Source organism: Aphelocoma coerulescens, chromosome 1A (genome assembly GCF_041296385.1).
Source record: "Aphelocoma coerulescens isolate FSJ_1873_10779 chromosome 1A, UR_Acoe_1.0, whole genome shotgun sequence".
Classification (NCBI taxonomy): Eukaryota; Metazoa; Chordata; class Aves; order Passeriformes; family Corvidae; genus Aphelocoma; species Aphelocoma coerulescens.
Genome location: NC_091014.1, coordinates 79133062 through 79147618, shown reverse-complemented (window position 1 = coordinate 79147618; position 14557 = coordinate 79133062). Strand labels below are relative to the sequence as shown.

The following is a 14557-nucleotide window of genomic DNA, read 5'->3' as shown; positions in this document are numbered from 1 at the left end:
TTATTTTTAGAAGACATTTTAAGATGCGTCTCTGTCTTCCTATATCCCAAAGTTAACAAATTACATAGCATGTCATCATCAGAAGATTAAATGGAATGATCACTCAAACTTCATGCAACATTAAACATTTTGACTAACCCATATGTGTCACATCACATTTAGTCAAAGGAATAAAATCTGAAGATTATTCTTCCTCTTTAATGGCTAGTTTCTGTGCAAAATTTTATCCCCCCAAGTGGCTAGATTTTTATTTCTGTTAAAATTCTAAAAGCCAGGCAGTGAATGTGTATATCTATGGTAAAATAGTCTTGGTGCAAACAGTTCCCTAAGTGACAGTACCACAAGCTTTAACAGCCCTGGACTCAGCAACAGTACAATAGTTACAGAGAATGCAGTTGGGCAGGACTTTTTAAAAAGTTGCTGAAAAGGATCAGCTCAGTTGCTGCTTTTCCTGCTCTTTTACTCTCAAGGACTTCTTTCAGATCCCTGAACATAATGGTGAAGTGTGCAGGAGTGATGCATTACCCCAGGATTGTTAGAGCAAGCTGCAGGCCATTTAAACAAATTAGAAATATGCAGGTTGATGGAATCGGCTCAGATAAACACAAGGTTGCTGAGGGAGCCAGCTGATGTCAAAGCAAGGACTCTTTCTATCATCTTCAAAAGCTTTGCCTGTCAGGGAAGGTTCCCTTTGACTGCCAAACATCATGCCCATCTCCAGGAGGGATGAGAAGGAGGATCTGGGGACTTGCAGGCCAGTCAGTGTAACTTCATGTGTTGGGAAGCTTTTTGAGGTGACTTTTCCTCAAAGTCACCTCCAAGAACCTGAAGGAAAAGAAGGTGATAGGGAACAGCCAGTATTGGATTTACAGGGACAAATCATGCCTGACCAACCTGATTGCCTTCAGTGATGAGATGACTGGCTCAGAGGAGAATCAGCAGTGTTCAATGTCTTTTTAGTGGTGCGGATGATGACATGAAATACACCTCCAAAATTTCTAGAGAAGACCGAGTCAGACTCTTCTCACACATGTTCAGTAAAAGGTTGAGAGGCAGCAGACACAAATTGCTGCTTGTTCAATATAACTCCCATTGAGATAATTGATGGTACTGATACATTGCCCAGAGAGGCTGAGGGGCCCTCAACACTGGAGGTAATCAAAACTCATCTGAACAAAGCTAGGAGCAACCTGCTCTAACTTGGCCTTGTTTTGAGCAAGCTGTTGAACCGGGTGACCCTCAGACATCCCTTCAAACAAAATTACTCCATTATTCCAACTTTCTATGGCAAGTTAGTATGTATTCTTGGACAAGATCTACAATTTTTGTGTGATTTTGGTAAGAATTTTTATGTAATAGTGACCTGATAAAACAGGGTAAACAAAAATGGTCTTGTTATTTCATAGCACTGTACAGCTGTAAGAAAAGAAAGAAGAAAAATTGGGGGGGGAGAGGGGAAGCGGGGTCCATTGCACTTTTACTTCTTGGAAATTTCTATATGTGTTCTCAGTTTTTAAACAGTTTTGAAAAGAATTTTTTGCTTTCTGGAATACAGTATCACTGTGATATAAGTCAGAGTGGTATTAGTAGCTTTGTCTAGTAGTTTACTCAGACATTTTTCTTTCATGATTTCTAATACTGCTCTCCCCTTCTTCCCCATCTCTAAACACAGATACTCTCAAACTTTATTGCTGTTAATAGAATCAGAGAAGATAAAATTGGAAATGCTGTTTCACAAATTGTTTGTATGTTCTCGGTAAGCTTTTCTTGCTGGTGAGAGCTTAGACTGGGACAGTGACCTTTAATCTGACAGGGAGGGGATTCACTGTTTCGCCTCTGTAGTTACCAGGTTTGCTCTTATGTCTCGTCATTGGGGCTGAAAGAACCATTTTCCATTTGCAGTTTTCACATCCCTTTTTGTCACATCCTTTATCTTGCTCAGGCTCTGGGCAAATAAAATAGAGCATAGTTGACCCTGCATTTTCTTCTCAGCTCACTTGTTGAGACAGCATTTTTCTGCTGTGAGATTTTCAGCTGGCCGGGAAGTTACTCTTCATGTGTTGAGTCTGCGCCAGTGCCTGAACTGGAACCTTTTGTTCTTGTGTTACTTGTGAAGTTCAAGTTCCATGTCTGACCTGCACACAAGGTGTGCCTCAGATGAGGGCATTCGATCGTGATTCAGATGTGCCTTTCTACTTTACTGATCAATTGAGAGCATTACTTCACTGGCCACTTAGCTAATATTTGCTGTCCTCATTCCTGTGAAACCAGCTTCCCTAACAGGCCTATGCATCATCTCTGCAAATAATTCCTCATCTTTTGGATGAAAAATACCTTAGATAAGCATAGATATTTATTACAGTCATACAGTTTATAGATTCAGTGAACAGTTCTATTGCTATTAGTCGATTAATTTGAAATCATTCTTAATCACTTTACTGTAAAATGAAAACAAAATTTCTTATCCATGAAATCCCAAGAAGGTTATTAGAGATATTGCAAGATACAAAACATGCTTAACATTTTTAGGCTATAATTAAATTAGGAAGCTCTTTTTTCCCCCTTTCTCTTCTATAGCTCTCTTCCATTTCATTGTTATTTCAGGGTGGTGTTTTCAAGTATTCCCTTCTTCTGCATAACATGTTCTTCATCTGTGAACAATAGAGGGCCCTTTCACACTGGAATATGTCCGCTTTTCTAGATAGTCTTCTTGAAGTACCCCAGGCAATTCAGAGAGATTTAATCAAGCTCTCAGTAACTTACTTAATTTCCTGCTCATCCAGCAGATAGGCTATTCTTCTTAATTAAAAGAAATGGGGTATTTTTACTTCCTTAGAGAACAGAATGTTTCCAGTTGTCACTTTCTATTCATGGCTGAGTAATTAACTCCCATCTCCATGGGGTAAAGTGCCTGCTATCCCTTTAGTGACCAGCATACTCGGTTCAATGTGAAGTGCTTTTACAGGGAACATTCCTATGTATCTATTTACAATACTGAACAGATTTGATAGAAATTGGGATCAAGCATGTTGGTAGTTCTGGGGTGGCAGTGGGGTTGGAATTACTCAGTTCCAGCATCCTTCCTTAAAGCATTTTGGAATGAACTTTACCATTACAAGTAACTTAATTCTTTTTATACAAAACCAAAAGTGAGCAAGAATTGCAAACTTGAGTTGCAAAATGCTCCCTGTGAATGCACAAGACCTTAGTTTCATCCTAGAAATTACAGGTGCCAGCAAGTAGCAGTTGCCAAGATGGAATGCTCAGGGCCAGCCTTGACAACGAAAGCAAAAGGTGCCAATCCAACAGAAAAGTGAGGCTCCTTTCATACTAGTTCCTCTCCTGTATTGCTCAGCCCTAAGTTCTTTAGTGTCCTGAGTTGCTCATGCCATGTTTAAAGAAGTCCCACATGCTTGGAACTAAAAGAGAGGTGACCTAATGTAACCTTACCCTACCAGTATCTGTAAGGATAAGGACTCTTACCTTACTTCAGTGGGTATGCTGTACCTTTGAACATGCATTCTTTGAGGAGCACCAATACTGTGTTCATCCTTGGATCTTTCCCTAAGCTTGCCTTACTCTGTAATAGTCTGTATTTATTTTCACTTTGGTTCCTTTAGTCTGCAGTGTTCTAAAACCAAGTGTATTCTGAGTTTCCTGATGGTAGGATTCTTGGTTTTGCAGGATGCCCCTGAATTCTCAGGTAATTGTACCAAATTCATTAATGTTCTTAACTTAAAACCAACTACTAGATAGATATATACGTTCACTTTCCAGTGTGTAATTTTTCACTTTTGTAAATCAATCAGCAGAATATGTTAGCAATTTCACTTAGTAATAAACAGCTTAGAAATGGGTTTTTTAATTACTAACTCCTAGCAATATATGTAAAATACATAAGAGCGAGCACATTTTCACTATTGAGGATGTCAGCATATTTTAAAGGATTGATACCTCAAATCAGTGTGAATTGTCTTTTCTTTTAGCACTTGCTCCTCTTGCTCATTTTTTTTTCTTTTTATCATTTACTTTAAGGCTGTCCTGTATGGAAGAAAAATGGGAGAAAGCATTAAATGAAGTTGATACTAAAAACTTTATTAGGACACTGCAAAATGACACTTTATACTGCAAAAGTGGCCACTGACTTTGAATGTGGAAATAATGGATTTTCCTGTTGTATTTGGAGTAGAACACTTATATAGAACTGCAACATTTAATGTCATTTCTTCTTAAAGGAAATATTTCATGATCATATGTCCCAATTAAGGGGACTGTTCCCCACAGCATAAGCAACAGGGAGAGCTTTTGTAGGCACCATGCAGTGGCATTATACAAAGGTTATCAGAGAAATGCAAATAGCTGTGTGTTTTCTCTCCTTAGTTCATGGCATGCCTACTTCCCTTTCTTATATCTCCTGCTTTCAGCACAGATTTCCATTTAAATATGGAATATGCAGATGTGTGCTCAGAGAGTGGGGGCATGGCGCACAGTTTCTGACAGGTTGTTTCCTTTGACTGCTTATTTCCATGTTCTTTCTTAATGTGCTTGGATCACATGAACAAATGACAGCTGAAATACAGCTGAAGGAGTCTGCTTTCTATTTTTAAGGGCTTCAAACTTCAGACATTATTGTAACTTGGGCAAAAACTGTATACTGTGAACAAAAGCCAAACATTTGGAAGATTATTCTAAAGTTTAAATAGAAGGGGTAAACACATACTATTCCCAATTTCAGGAGCAGGTATGAATTCCTAGTTCTTTTTCATGATGGGTATAATCTTCCCCATGTCCGTTTTTATCTCTTTATCATTTTTTTTAATAGATGTAAATACCTCTTACTAGTTAGCCAATATCTGCGAGGAAATTCTAATTTTGAGCCATGGTGAGTTTGATTTAAAGCTGCATGGCTTTAAAAGTTTTTAATTAGTTTAAAGGGTCTGTACACTGTTAATTTCTTTACACCAGTGTGCACAAGCAGAAAGCAATCAATACGAAGAAACTGAACACCACCTTCAAAGGGATTTAATTTGATTTCTTGAAAATTCCAGAGAGGAAAGATTATGCTGTGTGTTTTCTTCTGCATCTTGGAATAGTTGTTTCTTGAATTAGAGGTAGAGAAATTTTATTTCTAAGTAGGACCGGACTGGAAAGCTCCTCTTGTCTTTCTGTATCTTGTTTTGACCATAGCCTCATTAATATGACTTAGATTTTCAACACTGTTTATGTCTCTTAACGTCCAATATATGCCTTCATATAAAAAGATAGATTATTTATAGAAAATATATTCTATTTGTGTTAGTAATATTCTCCTTGACAGCAAAGGCTGTTGTTTGCTGATATTTCCTGATGATTAGGAGTGTTCCTCAATCACTTGGAAATTCAGTTCACTGAAGGGAGGCAGAAAATGTCTCAGTGACATCCTGCATCAAGGCAGTGGCCCTGATAGGGAAATCAGCTCAATTAAATCTTAATTTTGCCTCATTTGCCTCAAGGTCACCAAATAAAAAGTAGTTCAATGGAGTAGTGTAACTGCCTAGATAAAGAATTTATCTTTCTGAGTACACATTCCAAACTAGAGCTAATTTAATTAGCCAAGCTTATGATCTCTGAGGCTATCAGTGAGAGTATATTTCAGATATCTGACACATGGGACATCTTGTCACTGGAAGTTTTTTTTCCAATGTGTTCCTTCATAATATGTTAAAAATTAAAGTATGTATTCATAATAGTCATGGACATACTTGTTCTGTATCAGATCCACATGCTGTGGAATGGTAGAAATCCCTCCTCAAATGCATAAGGCAGTAACCTTGTCCATGGCTTACCAGGGCTGTTAGAGAAACCTCCAGTGAAGAGAGACTCATACACGTTGCTTTTCAACACTCACTGAGTTCTCCAGAACCCCAGTGTTGTTCACTTAACTTGCAGAATATTCCTGGCTGCGTTCTCCTGTGTGCCAGACTGAAAATACAGAGTTACAGCTGTATCAGAGGAGGAGGGACTAAACCATCTGCACTGTTCAGACAGGCTGTGCAGCCCTGTGGGTGGGATATTTATTACAAATAATGCTGCTGTCCCCCATTTGCCAGGCAGTCAAAAGTCTGTAACTAATCATCTCAGTAGGCACTCTTCGTACTAACCCGATGTGGGCTGTCACAGCCAGTGATTCAGAATGTATTTCAGAAGAGGAGATATCTCTTAATAAATGTTTGCTAAGCACCCGAAAGAAATATGCCAGACATGCCGTTCTGAGAGTCTTTGTGGTCTGCATTCGCTACCAGAAGTTGGTCTCACCCGTGGATTCCAAAATAAAGCCGTGTCCCTCCCACCTCAGATTCATTCTCATGGTAATGGAGATGCTGTAGCAAGGTACAGTTTGATGAGTGTGATAACAGGGCTTTGCAATCAACCCCATCCTTTTGGGTGCTTTTCCCAATATAGTCTCTGGGAATGGCCAGCTTTGGATCAGATTTCCTGCAACTTCCTTGTAGCTAACAGAGTAAACACTTTTCAGTTCACATCTGTGTAGAGAATGTTTTAGAAAAATTCTTCTTGAAAACAATTTTGGTTTTAAGTAGATAAGATAAATTATATCAGATTTTTATTTGGGCATCTCAGTGACGTAAAATCATCAGGTTTTTAGCCCTGAAATGGACAGATTTACATTATTTCAGAATGGTCCTGATAGCATCACTTCCTTATATCTTTCCCTAAGAGCAAGACTCTGAATGTTCTTGTGCATGTATATCTTCTTATCAGAAATCCTCTTCCACTGAGTTACTACATCCATTGTGCTTTTGTCTTTGTCCTTGGCAACTGCTTGGTTTAATACTTCTTGCTGAAGACTGGATTTTCAGTAATTGTCAGCTTAAATGTGTGAGACATATCTTGATTCTTTAACATATGGTTATCAAGGTGACAGAATAATAATGTTCAACTGTTATCCCAAATTCCTTCAAATTTTTAGAAAGGACTTTTCTTAGCTTGTTTACATACGGATAGATGTTTCAAACTACTCTAGCATGGCTCTTAAATGCTTTGCTTTTAAAATTTTCTTCTCCTTACATTATATTTAATTTTTTGTTTGGTTTCAATGGCTAATTTTTACATTTGATTTTTGTTTTAATTCTTGTTTGTATCACGTATTGTTCTAGAAGGCATTAAAAGATTGCTTGCCCGTCTGAAAGAAAACAACTGCTCTATTGTGATTGTTTTCTCTTCTGGCTAGTGGGACTGCAGTTAAAAAAGACGTGTTCTCTTATATCACAAAAATACCCTCTGAAAGCGCAGTAAAATGCCATTCATAAGGAAGATTTTATTGCTGTTTAGAAAACGCTTTTTTCAGCCAAATGGTGCAGGTCTCTTGAGCAGAGAGTGGCTGGCTGTGTGTGATCTGTTCACAGGGCAGTTGGTTTGTGAGCTGGAGTTAAAGGTAAAGAGAACAGCACCTTTGGGACTTCTTCCCACACTGTTAGGGCCAAATTCAGCTAACCCAGCATGTTGCAAGGGGAAGGAATCCACACCAAAGCCTAATCAGCCATTTTATAAATGTCATTTTTGGCTTTGCATCTGTTTGCTCAATTAACAAAAGCAGGAAAAAAAATACAACGGAACAAACTTATTTGTTGAACTACTGAATGCTTTAATTAAGGGCCTTAAAGTATTACTATTTTTCTTAACAAAGGAACACCCATACCACTATGTTACAGGCTTATTTCAGAGTTCACCTGAAGTTTGTATTTTTAATGTTCCTAGCGACAATAAAAGCTAAAAGTTGAAAGGCTTTAAGGTTAAAGGTTTCTTTTCTAGTTCAATTGCTGTCAGCTTTCAAAAATAGTTATCAAACCTGACATATAATTAATTTGATATTTAATCTGTGAAGTCTGATTTAAAATTTTACACCAGTTATGAAATTATGGTAATGTATTCATTATTTTCATCACAGAACTTGCTTCCTAGGAATAGGTGCTGAGAATTTAAGTAGTTGGGAAGCTGCACATTAATTTTATTAGTCTTTTATTTAGCTGCACATTAGCTAGATGAATAGATGAAAAGGATTTTATCTACAAAACTGTAATAAAATATTAATGAAAACATGAGGTGCTATAGATGTTTACCAGAAGTGTTTAGAGTGTCTTCTTGTACTTGGCCCTGTCTGAAAGCAAACCTGTAGTTTGCTTAATTTGATGTGGACTTGTTGCACTAAAACAAAGACACTTTGTTTAATCTCTGCTGATAATCCCTCAATTTTAGCCAGTAGGTTGAGGAAATTTTTCTTTTCTTACTTTTTTTTTGAGAATACCAAGACAGCAGCACTTGACTTCACCACTGTATGTAGCTGGGCTACTGTGTTGTGATTGGAGAGCACCCTGGTTATTTCTGGTGGTGTTTTTTTTATTCCCTCATGAAACATTCTATGTAGCATTAATAACTTGTGCCACCGGTAAATTTCATCTGTTGCTAATGAGTCAGGTGATGTGTTTCTTTTCTGAGGTGTTTCTAAATGATAGGAGGGTTTGGATAGCATTTTTTTTCTTACACTGACTTTCTAGATTCATACGGCGTGTGCTCCCCTATCTCTTATCTTCCCATCAGCTGTTTCTGGAAGAAAACCTTAGTGTTGTTTTAGCTACAGGGAGAGATGTGTTAGCTGATGGGCTGATTGCATCAGGAAATGTGCATTGATACCATGCAAATAATTCTTACCACTGAAGAAAGACAGTGTGATCCGTGTGAGGTAGAGATCGGCTTGAAGTCTTGACTTTAACACCTCTTGATTCAGACACTGTTGGGCTCCTGTTCCTAAAATTTGGGACAAGCTAGTTTCCCACAGCCTCCCTTCCCTTTGCCTCCTCCAGTGCTGACCTGAACACACGCTTTGTTTTTAGAAATCAAAGTTTCCTAGCCTCAGGAAATGAAGTCCACCCCCCATCTCTTAAAGCCACCATGGGACGATTTGACTCACATGCAGCAGCCCAGTTAAATTTTCAGGATCTGTTAATATTTTCATTGGCATTCCTTACCTTGTCATATAAGTGGTGCAGAACAGCAAGGAACAGTGTAACAAAATGATGAGAGGTTTTGGGAGACCTTCACAGGCACAAGAGGTAGTTGAGTGCTGTGCAGTTGAACAAGAACAGTTTAAGTGTGGTGATTAGTGTTTTAGCTTGGATGCAATGTGCAACAGAGGTGGCAATATTAAACCAAGTTTGTGAAGCATAGTGCAATTATTGTTTCTTTTAGTTAGGAATTTAATGCACCATTTTTGATCTTGTTACAATGTTGAAGGGCAGTGACAAACTAGTTGAGAACCTGGAACTGCTACATACAGCCAAACAAAGCAAAGGAAAAGGCCCAGATAACACTTCCAGTTCTTAAAAAAACTCCCGACCCAGTCATACTAAATTCCATGTAGATCTTCAGCAGTGTGTAATTCCCCTGATCCTAATTTTTGAATGCATTAGATGAAGAACTCTGTTCAACCTTTGGCAACTTTCCTTTGACTGTCAATCACACACCCAGTTGTGGTGATGGGGCTGTATGATGTGGTCAGTCCTGTTTCCTTCATTGCTTATTTATCTTCCTATCATCACTTTCTTTTTCTTTAGGTTAAGCAATTGAGCTTTCCAAACACTGCCATTTTAGTGACTAACCCTAACTAAGGTGAAGTGAGTTTTGAACAACTAAAAGCCAAATCAAAACCTTTCAGAACAGGCTTTTTTCTTATTTCCAAAACAAAGTAGCATTTTTGGGAAGAGTTTTTCCTCGCTTTCCTTCTGCTATATACCCCAGATGTAAATATTTTGATTTGTGTACCAGAACTACAAAAAAACCCCAAGCAAAGCAACCCCAGACAACACAGCTATGTCACTGTATTCATGATCTTTTAAATTCAGATGTTATGGTTAAGGATATGGCCAGCTAAAATATTTTGTGGGGGCAGACCTTAAAAATAAAGAAGTGATGAAGGAAATTTTGGGGTAAATGTCATAAGCTGGACACTTCTCTGTGTCTCTCAGGACTAAAAAATGCTTGGATATCTTAGGCAATGATAGCACCATCCTCAAGGAGGGCAGTGGAGGGTAGGTGCTGATCTGTCTCTGGGGACCAGTGATAGGATGCGAGGAAAAGGAATGAAGTTGCATCAGAGCAAGTTCAGGTTGGACATTAGGAACAGGCTCCTCCCCATGAGGGCACTGGAGCAGAGAAGTGGTCGCAGCTCCAAGCCTGACAGAGTTGAAGGCGTGTCTGGACAATACTCTCAGTCATATGGTTTAGTTTTAGGTAGTCCTGCAACAAGCAGGGAGTTGGACTCAATGATCTTAATGGGTCCCTGCCAGCTTGAAATATTCTATAATTCTATACTATACACTGTAGAATCTAGTATTTCATAACACAAGGTACATTGGCAATTCCAAACTAAGCAAAATATTAGTTCGTTGCGTCCAGTTTTCCATGCAGGTTTTTTCAGTCATGTTGACTATTTTACCAGTTTAACTCATGTTGAGGAGCAAAGTGTTCTTTAACACATCAGAAGTTCATCTGTCCATCAGGATTAGTAGCTGCAGCAACAGTGGAGTGTCCTGTGGGTGGTGGTAATGCTACAGCAATGAAGGCTTGAGCTCAGCAATCCTTCTGACATGGCTGACAGACACACAGAAATATTTCTGAGTGCCTGAGTCAGATGAGTAAAGCAGGCTGTTTCTGTAGCACTGTACAAGATCTGCATGTTTGTTCCTAGTGTGTGATTCATTGTGTGAAATACAGCAGGTGTGTGTACTTTATATTGCAGGGAAGCTTTTGTGGTGGTTCAAAAGTATTCTAAATGTTTACTTAACCTGGATTATTCTAAAAACACTGTTGTGTGTTAGCCACGTAAATGTGAAGGAAAAGTACGTTAAAATATAATATCAAAATTCAAATTAACTTATTCATATTTTCAGTTAACATTTTAGCAACTTCTGTTTTACAGGAATAACGCCTGAAATTCTGTCAGAAAAGATAACCAGATGCAGATAATAGCTTGCATTACATTAATGTGTAGCATGAAAATCCATACGAGGAGAGAATTAGCAGCTGTATGTATGCTGATGTGCATTACAGTAACAGATAATGAGATTAGTGTCAAAATGAAAAAAAGTATTGACATTAGTACAGAAAAAAAAAATTCATAAAAGCCTTAATAAATAAAACTGCTATGTAGCAATTGGTCTTCTGAGGGAGGAAAAATCTTCCCAAAGACTGATGGGTAGCAAAGTGACTTGCTGCTTTTCAGGAATGCCTGATGGTCCACTGGTCTTCTATTGTTTCTATTTGTCTTCCTGTTTTGAAATAATTTTAAAATGTGAAATCTTCTAGTTTGAAATTTTTTATTGCTTATTGTGATTGTTTGACTTTAGTCTCCCCATGATGTTGGGCTATATTTCAGCACTGGAAATTCAACAATTTCACAGAGAAGTGGAAAGGTGTGGCTTTTTTAAAGTCATGCAGCTTTGTTTCATTAAAGAAAGAGTAAAGCCATAGATATTAACAGCTAGTTTCAGTCTCCTGATTAGGAAGTCTTAGGGGATTTTTTCATCAGGTACATGGCTTAAATTGGGCACCCAAAATCAAAGGATGTGAAATGATTAATTCTGAAAATCTTGGCCTGTCTTTAGTTGAAAAACTTTGGGGTTTATATTTTTAAATTGGAAGCCTGAATTTGATTCTACTTCCTTTTATCTAATATATTCCACTGTAACAGTACTTGATGTGACACCGTGAAATGGAGAAAAGTTCGAAATAATGGAAGAGAGTTTTCACTTTTGAGGGCAAAATATTTTAGGAGCTGGGCCTCAAAAAAAGATGGTTATCTTAAAATTGCTATTAAAAGTGCAAAGGAAATCGTTATTTCCAAAATGAGTGGGATTCTTCACTGTAATTCAACATAAACATTCTCATTAGATTTTTCTTCTTTTATATATGACTATAACATTTTTTATTATTTGATTTGAGGTGACGGTGAGAATAAACATCTTCTGGGATGAGGTGCTTTTTCTTTTGTTAGTTTTGTTGTTTCTGCTGGTTCCAGTTGGTCTCTTATTTAAAGCTTTATCTCACTGAACGTGAACTGGCTCTCCAGCTTTTATTAGTATCAGCAGAATTCTTTCTCTCTTTGTAGTCCCATCTTGCAAAGATGTTTGTGTAGGAATGTGTGCTTATGGTAATGTTTAATGCACTGTATCTCTCGGAAGTTCATTAGCTCTTTATTTTATGATGAGAATCCCATATGCACATGGCAAATTGGTGTTTGGTCAGTTGCTATATGTGCAAACAGTAGTGCTTCTAGAAAACATTCATAAACCTCTAAGCTTTTGCCATCATTGTTCATAATTCATTCTTTTTTTACTATCTTTAATCTTGTGCAGGTTTTTTCAGTTTCAATAAAAATTCTCTTAGAGATTAAGGATTTCTTTAAAACTTCAGTGCTCCTTTGATAGGGATGTGTGCTCTATATATGTGCAGTTGCATTCAAGAGAGTTTTAAGAACATTAAGCTTACAAAATGAAGCTGAGGAGGGAGGGAGTTGCAGAGCTTGTTCCTTTCTTTCTGTTTCTTCCTTCCTAATTAGCTTCCTCATGCAGATATATTATGAAAACTTTTCCTCTTGACTGTCTCCTCATAAAATGTTTCAGTTGCAGCATGCTCACTTAAGACACATACTGTATTTTATTTTATTGTTCCAGTTCAGTATGTGGTCCAATTCTGCACACATTGTGCAGTGGTGGTGTGAAGATGAAATTGTTCTGTAACAATCAGTAGTATTGCAGTGTTTAAAATAGCAACAGAACTGTGAGTGAGTGTCTTACTGAGCAGTGAATGTCTTACTGAGCAGTGAATGTCTTACTGAGCAGTGAATATTAAGCAAGCTTTTGAGGTCTCTTGATATTAAAAATATGAGCATGTATCTAAATATTTTTAAAGATTATTTGCATATATAAAAGATGATTTTCTGACTGGCTTTGAAAACTGAAAGTTATCTGGCAGAGAAGGAAGAGCATTCTTTACTGAACCACAGTATGACGTCTTCAGAGTTCCACAGAACTTTCATGGTGCAAACATTAAAGGTCTGTGGAGTTGTAGTTGCTGAAGCTTTTACGATTATCTGCACGTGGTTGTGTAAAAGTGAGAATTTTCATTTGGTACCACAGACATTGAGATGAGATGTGTTTTTATGTATCAAGTGACTCTAGGTCTTTTTGGTTTTATAGATTTGGAGTTTCATGTGACCTTCTCAGTTTTACAGAATTAAACAGTTGTGGAAATTTTAGTTAATGCCACAGATAACTGTATCATTTCAAAGGTTTATGGCCCAACTTTTGTTCCTTTTTGACATCAAGGATATGGAGGGATAGTTGTGTCTTGCACATGATTCAAAGCCACGTTGAATGGAGCCACCTGGTCTAGTAGAAGGTTCTATGAAGATTGATCTTAGTATTACAAGCACTAGGTAATTTCCAGACTTCCATCTTTTAACTTCAGTAAAGCTTCTCTTTGTCTCAAAACATCTACCTAATATATTAGAATGTAATTTATTTTGGTTCAGATATGAGAAGGGGGTTGTCAATAACCCATATCCTTATAATTACTCCTTTTATTGGAACTACATATTTTGTTTGAAAACATTTTGGACCATGCAGGAGATTACCTATTTCTGACATATTTTGATGAGGGTTGTGGCTTTATTAACATTGTTGTCCTTATCCAACTAGTAGGTTATAGCAATAAAGATCAGTTTCCCAATATGTGAATCTAGCTTTGCAAGTTTATAAAAAAATACTTAATTCCTCTAATTTTGATTTAAAAGTTGAGTAAAATTTCTCATATTGAATTGAATGTGTTGGGCTGACATATTTTCATTTTCTGCCTTGACTTAGCTGTACTTTCTGTGTTTATTTTATTGGACAGATAGAACCATGTATTGTACAGGCTGAGTTGGTGCCAACATAATATTTCCAATAAGTTGTTTAATTACTGAGCAAGTCTGCTTTCAAACTGGGCAGTGCGCCCACTGCCAGTGTGCAGCACTGGGTTAGAATAACTGAACAATTATACTGGTTGTGTTTGAAAAGCATCCTGACTCAAATCAGCTGTAACTCTTGGACAGGGTAGTCAAGTATGCCAATAATTTTTTAACATCATCAGAAAAGGACTTTCCTTTTGTATTGGTCTCCAGAGGCCATCAGCACTTTTTCACCCTAATAGTTTGTTTTAGCACCAAGGAAAATTTGCTGTCTTCGCAATTTTCCCAGCCTCGGTTGGCTTACATTGGAAAAGGCAGAGCTCAGAGTTGAACCTGTGTATTTTTGGAGGAACTCAAAACACTGACTGGTCATATGCCATGTAATTTGAACGTAAATATATCACAAAGAGATATGTTCTTGATCATGCTTTTGTTATGAGTTCTGAAGAAAATATTAAAGAAGGGTTGTTTGTGATCTGTTGTAAAAGTGTTTCTGAAATACAGAAGAGACATTCTTCCCTGTCTGTGTGGATAGCATAGCCGATCTGAAGCTGG

The 14557-nt window shown here is 37.5% G+C and overlaps 1 protein-coding gene across 8 annotated transcripts in view; it reads left to right on the top strand.

The window, feature by feature from the left end:
* Positions 1-14557, top strand: part of ERC1 (ELKS/RAB6-interacting/CAST family member 1) — a 282351-nt gene that overhangs the window by 131940 nt on the left and 135854 nt on the right. The gene's annotated exons all lie outside the window — the stretch shown is intronic.